This window comes from Ornithodoros turicata, chromosome 1 (assembly GCF_037126465.1).
Source record: "Ornithodoros turicata isolate Travis chromosome 1, ASM3712646v1, whole genome shotgun sequence".
Taxonomy (NCBI): Eukaryota; Metazoa; Arthropoda; class Arachnida; order Ixodida; family Argasidae; genus Ornithodoros; species Ornithodoros turicata.
Genome location: NC_088201.1, coordinates 134,336,161 through 134,350,175, shown reverse-complemented (window position 1 = coordinate 134,350,175; position 14,015 = coordinate 134,336,161).

Genomic DNA, 14,015 nt, shown 5'->3' with positions numbered 1-14,015 from the left:
AAACGAAACTCTTATATTTCTGGCCTAGAGGGAAACGAAGGAGGGCGAAATGTGTCGACAAATGGGTCTCTTGTGGCGCCGCGGCAGTCGTGTACGGAATGAAGAAAGTAAAATGTGACAGCATCAGCTACGTTATTTTTTACGTCAGCCGAAAAGCGACAATCCTGCATGGAAACGTTTGTCCTAAAACGTCCTCTAAAAACCACGTGCAAAAACGAAACTCTTATATTTCTGGCCTAGAGGGAAACGAAGGAGGGCGAAATGTGTCGAAAAGCGGGTCTCCTGTGGCGCCGCGGCAGTCGTGTACGGAATGAAGAAAGTGTGACAGCATCAGCTACGTTATTTTTTACGTCAGCTGAAAAGCGACAATCCTGCTTGGAAATGTTCGTCCTAAAGCGTCTTCCAAAAACCACGTGCAAAAACGAAACTCTTATACTTCTGGCCTAGAGGGAAACACAGGAGGGCGAAATGTGTCGACAAGTGGGTCTCTTGTGGCGCCGCGACAGTCGTGTACGGAATGAAGAAAGTAAAATGTGACAGCATCAGTACGTTATTTTTTACGTAAGCCGAAAAGCGACAATCCTGCATGGAAATGCTTATCCTAAAACGTCTTCTAAAAACCACGTGCAAAAACGAAACTCTTATATTTCTGGCCTAGAGGGAAACGCAGGAGGGCGAAATGAGTCGAAAAGTGGGTCTCTTGTGGCGCCCCCGCAGTCGTGTACGGAATGAAGAAAGTAAAATGCGACAGCATCAGCTACGTTATTTTTTACGTCATCTGAAAAGCGACAATCCTGCATGGAAACGTCTGTCCTAAAGCGTCTTCCAAAAACCACGTGCAAAAACGAAACTCTTATACTTCTGGCCTAGAGGGAAACACAGGAGGGCGAAATGTGTCGAGTAGTGGATCTCTTGTGGCGCCCTTGCAGTCGTGTACGGAATGAAGAAAGTAAAATGTGACAGCATCAGCTACGTTATTTTTTATTTTTTTTTTGTCAGCCGAAAAGCGACAATCCTGCATGGAAACGTTTATCCTAAAACGTCTTGTAAAAACCACGTGCAAAAACGAAACTCTTATATTTCTGGCCTAGAGGGAAACGCAGGAGGGCGAAATGTGTGGTCGAAAAGTGGGTCTCTTGTGGCGCCCCCGTAGTCGTGTACGGAATGAATAACGTAAAATGTGACAGCATCAGCTACGTTATTTTTTACGTCATCTGAAAAGCGACAATCCTGCATGGAAACGTTTGTCCTAAAGCGTCTTCCAAAAACCACGTGCAAAAACGAAACTCTTATACTTCTGGCCTAGAGGGAAACACAGGAGGGCGAAATGTGTCGATTAGTGGATCTCTTGTGGCGCCGCGGCAGTCGTGTACGGAATGAAGAAAGTAAAATGTGACAGCATCAGCTACGTTATTTTTTACGTCAGCTGAAAAGCGACAATCCTGCTTGGAAACGTTTGTCCTAAAGCGTCTTCCAAAAACCACGTGCAAAAACGAAACTCTTATATTTCTGGCCTAGAGGGAAACGCAGGAGGGCGAAATGTGTCGAAAAGTGGGTCTCTTGTGGCGCCGCGGCAGTCGTGTACGGAATGAAGAAAGTAAAATGTGACAGCATCAGCTACGTTATTTTTTACGTCAGCCGAAAAGCGACAATCCTGCATGGAAACGCTTATCCTAAAACGTCTTCTAAAAACCACGTGCGAAAACGAAACTCTTATATTTCTGGCCTAGAGGGAAACGAAGGAGGGCGAAATGTGTCGAAAAGCGGGTCTCTTGTGGCGCCGCGGCAGTCGTGTACGGAATGAAGAAAGTAAAATGTGACAGCATCAGCTACGTTATTTTTTACGTCAGCCGAAAAGCGACAATCCTGCATGGAAACGTTTGTCCTAAAACGTCCTCTAAAAACCACGTGCAAAAACGAAACTCTTATATTTCTGGCCTAGAGGGAAACGCAGGAGGGCGAAATGTGTCGACAAGTGGGTCTCTTGTGGCGCCGCGGCAGTCGTGTACGGAATGAAGAAAGTAAAATGTGACAGCATCAGTACGTTATTTTTTACGTCAGCCGAAAAGCGACAATCCTGCATGGAAACGTTTGTCCTAAAGCGTCTTCCAAAAACCACGTGCAAAAACGAAACTCTTATACTTCTGGCCTAGAGGGAAACACAGGAGGGCGAAATGTGTCGAGTAGTGGATATCTTGTGGCGCCCCCGCAATCGTGTACGGAATGAAGAAAGTAAAATGTGACAGCATCAGCTACGTTATTTTTTACGTCAGCTGAAAAGCGACAATCCTGCTTGGAAACGTTTGTCCTAAAGCGTCTTCCAAAAACCACGTGCAAAAACGAAACTCTTATATTTCTGGCCTAGAGGGAAACACAGGAGGGCGAAATGTGTCGAGTAGTGGATATCTTGTGGCGCCCCCGCAATCGTGTACGGAATGAAGAAAGTAAAATGTGACAGCATCAGCTACGTTATTTTTTACGTCAGCTGAAAAGCGACAATCCTGCTTGGAAACGTTTGTCCTAAAGCGTCTTCCAAAAACCACGTGCAAAAACGAAACTCTTATACTTCTGGCCTAGAGGGAAACACAGGAGGGCGAAATGTGTCGAGTAGTGGATATCTTGTGGCGCCCCCGCAATCGTGTACGGAATGAAGAAAGTAAAATGTGACAGCATCAGCTACGTTATTTTTTACGTCAGCTGAAAAGCGACAATCCTGCTTGGAAACGTTTGTCCTAAAGCGTCTTCCAAAAACCACGTGCAAAAACGAAACTCTTATATTTCTGGCCTAGAGGGAAACACAGGAGGGCGAAATGTGTCGAGTAGTGGATATCTTGTGGCGCCCCCGCAATCGTGTACGGAATGAAGAAAGTAAAATGTGACAGCATCAGCTACGTTATTTTTTACGTCAGCTGAAAAGCGACAATCCTGCTTGGAAACGTTTGTCCTAAAGCGTCTTCCAAAAACCACGTGCAAAAACGAAACTCTTATATTTCTGGCCTAGAGGGAAACACAGGAGGGCGAAATGTGTCGAGTAGTGGATATCTTGTGGCGCCCCCGCAATCGTGTACGGAATGAAGAAAGTAAAATGTGACAGCATCAGCTACGTTATTTTTTACGTCAGCCGAAAAGTGACAATCCTGCATGGAAACGCTTATCCTAAAACGTCTTCTAAAAACCACGTGCAAAAACGAAACTCTTATATTTCTGGCCCAGAGGGAAACGCAGGAGGGCGAAATGTGTCGAGTAGTGGATCTCTTGTGGCGCCCCGCAGTCGTGTACGGAATGAAGAAAGTAAAATGTGACAGCATCAGCTACGTTATTTTTTACGTCATCTGAAAAGCGACAATCCTGCATGGAAACGTTTGTCCTAAAGCGTCTTCCAAAAACCACGTGCAAAAACGAAACTCTTATACTTCTGGCCTAGAGAGAAACACAGGAGGGCGAAATGTGTCGAGTAGTGGATCTCTTGTGGCGCCCCCGCAGTCGTGTACGGAATGAAGAAAGTAAAATGTGACAGCATCAGCTACGTTATTTTTTACGTCATTTGAAAAGCGACAATCCTGCATGGAAACGTTTGTCCTAAAGCGTCTTCCAAAAACCACGTGCAAAAACGAAACTCTTATACTTCTGGCCTAGAGGGAAACACAGGAGGGCGAAATGTGTCGAGTAGTGGATCTCTTGTGGCGCTCCCGCAGTCGTGTACGGAATGAAGAAAGTAAAATGTGACAGCATCAGCTACGTTATTTTTTACGTCATTTGAAAAGCGACAATCCTGCATGGAAACGTTTGTCCTAAAGCGTCTTCCAAAAACCACGTGCAAAAACGAAACTCTTATACTTCTGGCCTAGAGGGAAACACAGGAGGGCGAAATGTGTCGAGTAGTGGATCTCTTGTGGCGCCCCCGCAGTCGTGTACGGAACGAAGAAAGTCAAATGTGACAGCATCAGCTACGTTATTTTTTACGTCATTTGAAAAGCGACAATCCTGCATGGAAACGTTTGTCCTAAAGCGTCTTCCAAAAACCACGTGCAAAAACGAAACTCTTATACTTCTGGCCTAGAGGGAAACACAGGAGGGCGAAATGTGTCGAGTAGTGGATCTCTTGTGGCGCCCCCGCAGTCGTGTACGGAATGAAGAAAGTAAAATGTGACAGCATCAGCTACGTTATTTTTTACGTCATTTGAAAAGCGACAATCCTGCATGGAAACGTTTGTCCTAAAGCGTCTTCCAAAAACCACGTGGAAAAACGAAACTCTTATACTTCTGGCCTAGAGAGAAACACAGGAGGGCGAAATGTGTCGAGTAGTCACAGGGGTGGCATCCAATGTATTTCTCCGTAGACGAAAGCGTGCTGGGCGAACGCAATGCATCCTGGACAGGTCCTGGTCGCACGTCACATCAAACGTCAAGGCGCACGTGACCTTAAAGATGGCGGCGCCCGTGATCGGCGGCCAAACCGTTTGTAAACAATGCGGTTGTTGTTTCTGGACGACGTTTTGGATGTTTTTCGATCACGGTAATTATTTTTATCCGATAATCTTGCAGTAAAACGCGCAGTTTTGCACACAAAGCCTCGTATTGTTGACTTCCAAAGATGTGATGACGACTGCGCGTTAAGATTTACCGAGCCGATGCCATGTACTTAAACTAAGGAGAAATGGGCTACCATGTTGCGGAAGAAGCACCGCATAGTTTACGCTAGCAAAATGCGATAATCTCTTGGTGTTATGACGGCGAAACTATGTCGGTAAGCGGCAAAACGACATATAAACAAAGTCACATGACCTGAAAATGACGTTTTCTATGACGTGCGACCAGGACAAGATGGCAGTTTTGCCAAAAGCACCCGCTTGAGGGTAGTTACAACAATGGCGGGTTTGTGTCACCCCTGTGCGAGTAGTGGATCTCTTGTGGCGCCCCCGCAGTCGTGTACGGAATGAAGAAAGTAAAATGTGACAGCATCAGCTACGTTATTTTTTACGTCATTTGAAAAGCGACAATCCTGCATGGAAACGTTTGTCCTAAAGCGTCTTCCAAAAACAACGTGCAAAAACGAAACTCTTATACTTCTGGCCTAGAGGGAAACACAGGAGGGCGAAATGTGTCGAGTAGTGGATCTCTTGTGGCGCCCCCGCAGTCGTGTACGGAACGAAGAAAGTCAAATGTGACAGCATCAGCTACGTTATTTTTTACGTCATCTGAAAAGCGACAATCCTGCATGGAAACGTTTGTCCTAAAGCGTCTTCCAAAAACCACGTGCAAAAACGAAACTCTTATATTTCTGGCCTAGAGGGAAACGCCGGAGGGCGAAATGAGTCGAAAAGTGGCGTCTTGTGAAGTGAAGTAAAGTCTTGTGGCGCTGCGGCAGTCGTGTACGGAATGAAGAAAGTAAAATGTGACCACTGATCTCTGTGTATAAAGGCTGGATAGCGGATGGGTGTGGGTATCGCGCGAAGGGTACGCTAACCGGCCGCCATATTGCGGTGCTCAAAAGAGCCATTACAGCCCATTGGAATGCATGTAAGCTGTGACAAGTTTTGCTGTTTTTGAGCGCTTCCCTTGCTGCTTCGCTAAAATTTTACCACGGATCGCTGCAGAAATCCTTCGTTATTGGATTCCTTACGTTTTTTGTGTGAAATCCCGTCGCATACATGTTATTTCCTGTCTATTTTGTACTCGTGTGAGGTCGAGTCGTTCCAATTTTGTACTTTGAACTTCGATTATGTGATTTGCTGGTTTTGTGTGGTGTTGTATTTGTTGTGTTACGTATCCTTTGTCGTCTGTCAGCGTGTTGCTTCTTGTGTTTCTCCCATTTCCTTTCTGCTCGGGGGTGTGGAATGCCAGGGAATGTTTGGCACGTTTGTTTATGTAACCACCTTAATATGCTTGGGTATAAACATTATGCTTTGCACAGGAAGCTTAGATATGACTAGTTATGACACGAAATGCCGAACGGCACTAAAGCACTTCCAAAGGACTAGAATGGTATGTGGTATAAAGGCTATATGACAGTAAAAACATATCGACTAGAAATATGTGCACTAAGGAAGTAAATGACGGTAAAGACTGTTCAAAATGACTAGAGGTGGAGTGAATAAGTCATAAAAAGGCTAAGAAGCAAGGTCTTGAGGTGAAAGCTCCAACATCAAAGTATCACAAGTCCAGTTGCAACAGCCAGTTTGATGCAGTCAATCACGTAAGTGGGCAGAGTGCATTGCTGGTTGTTGAATATGATCAACATTGACAATTTCTTTCGCAGATGAGGCCTGGCTGTCACCTTCTCTGTATATTCCTTGGCAAGGTGGTACAGTCCGATACTGCTGTAGCACTGGGAAACATCATTGATCAGACGGATCACATTGTTTTCATGTGGGCTGCATTCAAACATATATTGTCGCAATCTTAAGCAGGGAGAATAAAGAGTAGACATTTGAGGTTGAAAAATTATTTATTGTCTCTAAGTAAAGTAAACATGCTGAAACGCACCAAAGAGACATGTGGCTGGTGTGTTTGTATGTCCCACTAATACGAGTTTGTACGTTTGGCAAAATTTTCATGCAATACTTTTTCTTTATATGCTTTTGCCCATCTTAGTACTGTCCTATCCAATATGGAGTGGCTTTTAACTGCATATGAATGCATAATTCAGGAGTGTTTTCATATATTGGACTAGTTGCAGCTTTAAGGTGCCCTTCATGCAGTACTGATTCCAACCATCAACCATCGCTTGAAACTCTTAATTAGGGAACATGATTCATAGAGGCTAGACTTTCATGCAATTACACGCTTTCAACCAGAGTTCCAGGCAACTCATTACTGTAACAAAGTTCCTTTTTTTGGTAACTTATAACTTAACTCGCTACTTTTGCGCGGTAACTTTCAGAGGAACTTATTTCTTTTTCAGGTAACTTTGCCAAAGTAACTTAAGCTAAGTTCCAAGTTACTTTTAATTCGCTTTTCACTCACGTCCACTTGTTTTCTTGCTTTCTCTCCGGTTCTTCCGCGGCATTTTATGTCATAAAACGTGATGTTCAATCAATGATAGTACTGTATTCTGTTCAGGAAATAAGAACCGCTGCTACTGCTTGAAATGAAGCTGAACCATCGTGTGCCCACAAGGAATAAGATGCAACGCGTTCGCATTGTTGGACGTAAACGAAAACTCAACGCAGGCAACTCAGGGTCGAACTCAACTGCTCACACGCGCTGGGCACCTGTGTAGTGCCATTTTGTGTCCGAAGTAACTCGTTCTTTTTTTTTAAGTAACTCCGTAACTGTGAGTTACGTTTCGGGCTGAATAACTTCGTTATTAACTTAGTTACATTTTTCACACGGTAACTTCATAGGGAGTTCCTTTTGACTGGTAACTTCTCGATCTATGCTTTCAACTCTGCATGCTTTTTGTACACTGCATAAAGTAAGACACTTTTGCCCCAGTGAATTTGTTGTGTGTTTTAAATGCATGCAAGTGAATTTCTAGAGGTGCATATTTTGAGCAAGATTAATGAATTTTTCATGCATGTGTGTTCAACTAACTTTTAGTTCATATAAATCCGGCCTCTACATATGACGTATGCATTATTACTTTCTATTGGGTGTTCTGGAAAGTCGAACTTGTAGGGCACAGCGTTAGGCCTCAGTCGAACGGTTTGCCCTGTTCTGTCGAAGCACATGTACGTCTTTAAAACGTTTGCTGCAGATCATTGATGTTCTCGACGGCGTCCAGTCCTTTCGCCTGACATTCACCACACACTTTTTTAAATCTTGTGGGAGGTTGTGAGAGAACCTGCATTGAACAATTTATGCCATCAGTTACGGCAGGGATGACAAGGATGATCCAAGCAAGCAATCTATACCGTGACCAACAAAGTGAGCCGTAGATCCCACACCTGACAAGCGCACTTCAACGCCTGCTACGTGCCGAGACCATACCCGTGAACTGCAGGAAGTCTGGACTATCACAACGACTCTATCCATATAACGTACTGCTTAAAGTTTACGTAGATGGGTAGAAATCCAGCGAACCGGTAGAATGTAGGAAGGGAGTTGCTGTTCTTCTGCTCTTCTTCTGCTGAGATACTGTTCTTCTTCTGGGCCAAGCCCAGAAGAAGAACAGTCTCTGTTCGAAATATCGGCGGCTTCTGTCCTGAGGCAACTCCCTTCCTGCTTAAAGTTTAGATCTTTGGATACGAGTCACAAAGTGCCGCGCGCATGCTTCAACAGCAACGTTTTGTCGCCCCGCTCGTGGACTAATAAATCACATTTATTTGTAAAACTAAGTCACTTACTTGTGAAATGTCGTTCCCGGAATCTTGCCAGTATGGGCAGTACACCCATAACCACAGCAGGCGGGCATGACACCACAAAAATGCTATGCAAAGGCGCATGCAGAATATGCAGCTGAGTCACGGACGGCGATGTTTTGAGCTTCGCAAGATGGCGGCCAGTGACCGTACGGTTGCACCTTCAATCCGCTATCCAGCCTATTACTATACAGATTAGTGGACAGTACAAACCCTCTAATAGCTGCAGACTTAGCGGAACAATAATAGGCCCGAGATCATGCCTATCACTCGCCACGATAAGAAACGTCCGTTAGAGCCAAAGCAAAGCGAACCAGACGAGACGCTAGATCCTGAGGGGTATCATTGCCGCGTCACTCACTCTTCCAGGTGCTTCTGCGCAAAAATGTAGCTCCTACTTCTCATTGGCTGCTGTGTGGGACGTCTTGCATTCTAGTTGCCTCCGCGGGAAAAATGAAGCCATTATTTCAATTCCATCTATTTTTGTTGTACTGTTTATTAATAGGCCTGTTCTTTCACACGAATGTTGCACAGACGATCTTTTTCGCGTTGTTGAAATACTGGGAACTTTTTGCCTGCTTTGTAGTTTGTTGGGTTTGTGTGTTGAAGGTTGAAGTCATTGAAACCGGTTGAAGCCGTCATGGCTATAGAAGCCCGATCATATTCGAAACGTTGAAAGTGTATCTGAAGCATGCGAAGCACTTTGTAATTTGTCAGGGGTGTGCATCACCGCTATGTTTCTCATGGGTCATCATGAGGCACCTCACGCCAGTGATATGAATTTGATGTAACAAATGGGATTCAAGTCAACTCTTTTTCGAGAAGCAGATGAAATCATTATGTATCCAGAATTATAGTTTTCTCTGTATTTATTTATTTCTGCTATTACGCAACAACGTCTTACGACATTACTGTGGCGGGGATACATACAAATAAAAGTAAGCAATAAGTACAGCATACAAAAAGAAAAACTGAAAAGCACACATGTATAAAACAACACGTACTCAGGTCCCGAACAAATCAGCTCTATACATCCGTTGGGCTAAATTTTCCTGTGATGATCAATCTCGATGAGATGTACCATGGAGGTTCCAAGTAATTAGAGGAGGTTCTTTTGTCATATACTAGTTTTATCATTAGTAAACTTATCTAAAAATTGCAAACGTAACTGTTGTTTCCTTGTCGACAAACTATCCCAACCTAATCTTGACTTTATCTCGCTTATACTAACATCCATGCAACTGATCTAGTCGCAATATTCTGAACCTTCTCTAGTTCCTGCATTTAAAACATTTCGGGCGGATCGCGTACTGTACACGCACAATCCAATGTAGGGCGAATCTGTATGCACCCCTTTTAACTCGAGTACTATGCCCGTTTAATATTGTGGAAAACAAAGTGAAAGCATATTTCTTGCTTATTTGCCTTTTTTCATGCCAAATCAAATCCCATTTCAAATCCCGGTTTGTCAAATCCTCTGCAGAATCCAGAAATTTGGGGAATTTGGTAGAAAACATGGCCAAGTGGTCAACTTAAGAGCATCCTGCTGCTATTCACTGAAAGTATATCGTGTCAGGTTAGTCTGAGAGATGAATGACAGTTAGTTAGAGATGAATAATGAAGCACACGAAGTCTCAAATTTACAAATGTAACCAAACTAACGCAGACACTTGGGGTAGATGGTACGGTGTAAAAACAGCACAAAGAAAGAGAGAGATACACACCACGACGCCGAACGTCTAACCGATTTAATAAAAAGAAAAATATACATATACAACAATTATTGTCATTATCTGATTCCCGCAATTACAATTTTCTGGCATCTTCCACCAAACTGTACACTTTCCTACGCTTGGGAACCGGTCCTGCAGTAAAAATGTAAAGATATCAAGAAAATCTGAGGAATATTTCAGATTTCGAAGAGTACAAGTTGACACCTATGCGTGTGGAAACAGTCCGGGTGCAATATGTCACGAGGAGCTTTTAGAATTTCGCTGCAATACCACACTACTATATTGAAAACAATGATCATGTATGAACAAATTAATATAGTGCAATAGAATTGATGTACTCTATAACATTTTTTTAGTTCGTATTTGAGTCTTGTATCGTCCTCGTCGTCTTCTGTGTTCTTCGAACTCAAGGGGAGGGGGGATATGTTTATTGAGAAAAAAAAAGCAAGGAAAGGAATGCTACATGGGAATGTTACATCTTTCAATAGCGTTGTGTCCAGCTAGACATAAAGTCCAAGTGCAAATTGCCTATTGCAAATTTGGTTGGCACAGGTCGCTGCAACTTGGGCTGACGTCGTCATAATGTCACCTGCGAAGGCAGTTCGTAAACTGCGTTGGGCTCAAAGCAGTGGCCTAGTCCAAAAATATTTCTGGAGGAATTCTGTGGGGACTTTACATGGGTGAGAAGGATTTCATTATCATCTCTTCCAAATGCACTAACCAACTAACCAAACTTACAATTTGGGGGGGAGGGGGGTTAACCCCCAAACCCCAAAACAGCAGCTGCTGCTCGAAACAACAAAGCAACGATGCTAGTCTATGTAGTTCAACTCGATGTACACAAGTCCATTTCTACATTTTTTCTTCAGCTTGCAAAATTATTTTCAGACAAGGTGAAAAACAGCTTCATACATTGAGCCATAATGACACGGAGAGCATTACTTAAACGAGTAGGAATTTCCATTTCCTACTCGTTTGTAATGTGTATAACCTTTGACAATAACAGCTATCGAGCAGGTTGGTACGTATACATATATATTCCAAAAGCAGCAAAACGATGTTAAGACAGGCCACACACGACCAGCAGCAGCACTTTCAACCTTTGGATTTGATTTTTGCAATATACACACCTGCCAGATACAGTTGTAAGGCACACTGGTGTTACAGAATAGAACATCGCCTATAGAGGGGTACAGAAGCTTATTATTAGGTGAGAATCTTATTAGATTTGGACCATACTTGGCCCATCATTGCTGATGCCTCATGGGACGCTATCTAGCCAACTAATGCCCGACTAGAAACCAAGATTGGTTCTACAATGGCCCCAACGGCAATGCATGCTGGTCCCCGTGTTTGTTAGGACGGTCTGTCACATACTGGCCCAAAGTTGGCGGTATTCAGTTGGCCCGAGTAAGGCCGATATCAATCAAAGCTTGGCCGAACCCTCTTTTTCGCAAGAACAACGTTTAGGTACAGGAATGTCGTTTTTCTCCATGGGAAGCACATTGTTCTGCTTACTGCTAACAGACAGGGTGTCCAACCGAAACGTTTTTCGTTCCGGTTTTCGTTCCGGTTACATCATAAACGATCCGGCACCGGTTCTGCTCCGGAGCAAAAAAATAACGGTTCATACCGTTTTTTAACCGGTTCCGCTTCTGCTGGGAATATTCATCCCCCCCCAAAAAAATCAATGTTACAAAATGTAAACCCGTTTATTCCGCACACACGGTATTTAATATCAATAGACAGCTGTGAAATTGGTAGCTCCTGGTTCCTGTAGGTTACTGTCTGTTCAAATGGGCTTTCTCCTTTATTGAAGCGCATGCTACACACGGACTTGTTTGTCGTGATGTCATACGCGAAAAGCGACAATCCTGCTTGGAAACGTTTGTCCTAAAGCGTCTTCCAAAAACCACGTGCAAAAACGAAACTCTTATATTTCTGGCCTAGAGGGAAACGCAGGAGGGCGAAATGTGTCGACAAGTGGGTCTCTTGTGGCGCCGCGGCAGTCGTGTACGGAATGAAGAAAGTAAAATGTGACAGCATCAGTACGTTATTTTTTACGTCAGCCGAAAAGCGACAATCCTGCATGGAAACGTTTGTCCTAAAGCGTCTTCCAAAAACCACGTGCAAAAACGAAACTCTTATATTTCTGGCCTAGAGGGAAACGCAGGAGGGCGAAATGAGTCGAAAAGTGGGTCTCTTGTGGCGCCCCCGCAGTCGTGTACGGAATGAAGAAAGTAAAATGTGACAGCATCAGCTACGTTATTTTTTTTGTCAGCCGAAAAGCGACAATCCTGCATGGAAACGTTTGTCCTAAAGCGTCTTCCAAAAACCACGTGCAAAAACGAAACTCTTATACTTCTGGCCTAGAGGGAAACACAGGAGGGCGAAATGTGCCGAGTAGTGGATCTCTTGTAGCGCCCCCGCAGTCGTGTACGGAATGAAGAAAGTAAAATGTGACAGCATCAGCTACGTCATTTTTTACGTCATCTGAAAAGCGACAATCCTGCATGGAAACGTTTGTCCTAAAGCGTCTTCCAAAAACCACGTGCAAAAACGAAACTCTTATATTTCTGGCCTAGAGGGAAACGCAGGAGGGCGAAATGTGTCGAAAAGTGGGTCTCTTGTGGCGCCCCCGCAGTCGTGTACGGAATGAATAACGTAAAATGTGACAGCATCAGCTACGTTATTTTTTACGTCATCTGAAAAGCGAGAATTCTGCATGGAAACGTTTGTCCTAAAGCGTCTTCCAAAAACCACGTGCAATAACGAAAGTCTTATATTTCTGGCCTAGAGAGAAACACAGGGGGGGAAATGTGTCAAGTAGTGGATCTCTTGTGGCGCCCCCGCAGTCGTGTACGGAATGAATAAAGTAAAATGCAACAGCATCAGCTACGTTATTTTTACGCCATCCGAAAAGCGACAATCCTGCATGGAAACGTTTGTCCTAAAGCGTCTTCCAAAAACCACGTGCAAAAACGAAACTCCTATATTTCTGGCCTAGAGGGAAACACAGAAGGGCGAAATGTGTCGATTAGTGGATCTCTTGTGGCGCCCTCGCAGTGGTGTACGGAATGAAGAAAGTAAAATGTGACAGTATCAGCTACGTTATTTTTTACGTCATTTGAAAAGCGACAATTCTGCATGGAAACGTTTCTCCTAAAACGTCTTCTAAAAACCACGTGCAAGAACGAAACTCTTATATTTCTGGCCTAGAGGGAAACGAAGGAGGGCGAAATGTGTCGAAAAGCGTCTCTTGTGGCGCCGCGGCAGTCGTGTACGGAATGAAGAAAGTAAAATGTGACAGCATCAGCTACGTTATTTTTTACGTCAGCCGAAAAGCGACAATCCTGCATGGAAACGTTTGTTCTAAAACGTCCTCTAAAAACCACGTGCAAAAACGAAACTCTTATATTTCTGGCCTAGAGGGAAACGAAGGAGGGCGAAATGTGTCGAAAAGCGGGTCTCTTGTGGCGCCGCGGCAGTCGTGTACGGAATGAAGAAAGTGTGACAGCATCAGCTACGTTATATTTTACGTCAGCTGAAAAGCGACAATCCTGCTTGGAAATGTTCGTCCTAAAGCGTCTTCCAAAAACCACGTGCAAAAACGAAACTCTTATACTTCTGGCCTAGAGGGAAACACAGGAGGGCGAAATGTGTCGACAAGTGGGTCTCTTGTGGCGCCGCGGCAGTCGTGTACGGAATGAAGAAAGTAAAATGTGACAGCATCAGTACGTTATTTTTTACGTCAGCCGAAAAGCGACAATCCTGCATGGAAATGCTTATCCTAAAACGTCTTCTAAAAACCACGTGCAAAAACGAAACTCTTATATTTCTGGCCTAGAGGGAAACGCAGGAGTGCGAAATGTGTCGACAAGTGGGTCTCTTGTGGCGCCGCGGCAGTCGTGTACGGAATGAAGAAAGTAAAATGTGACAGCATCAGTACGTTATTTTTTACGTCAGCCGAAAAGCGACA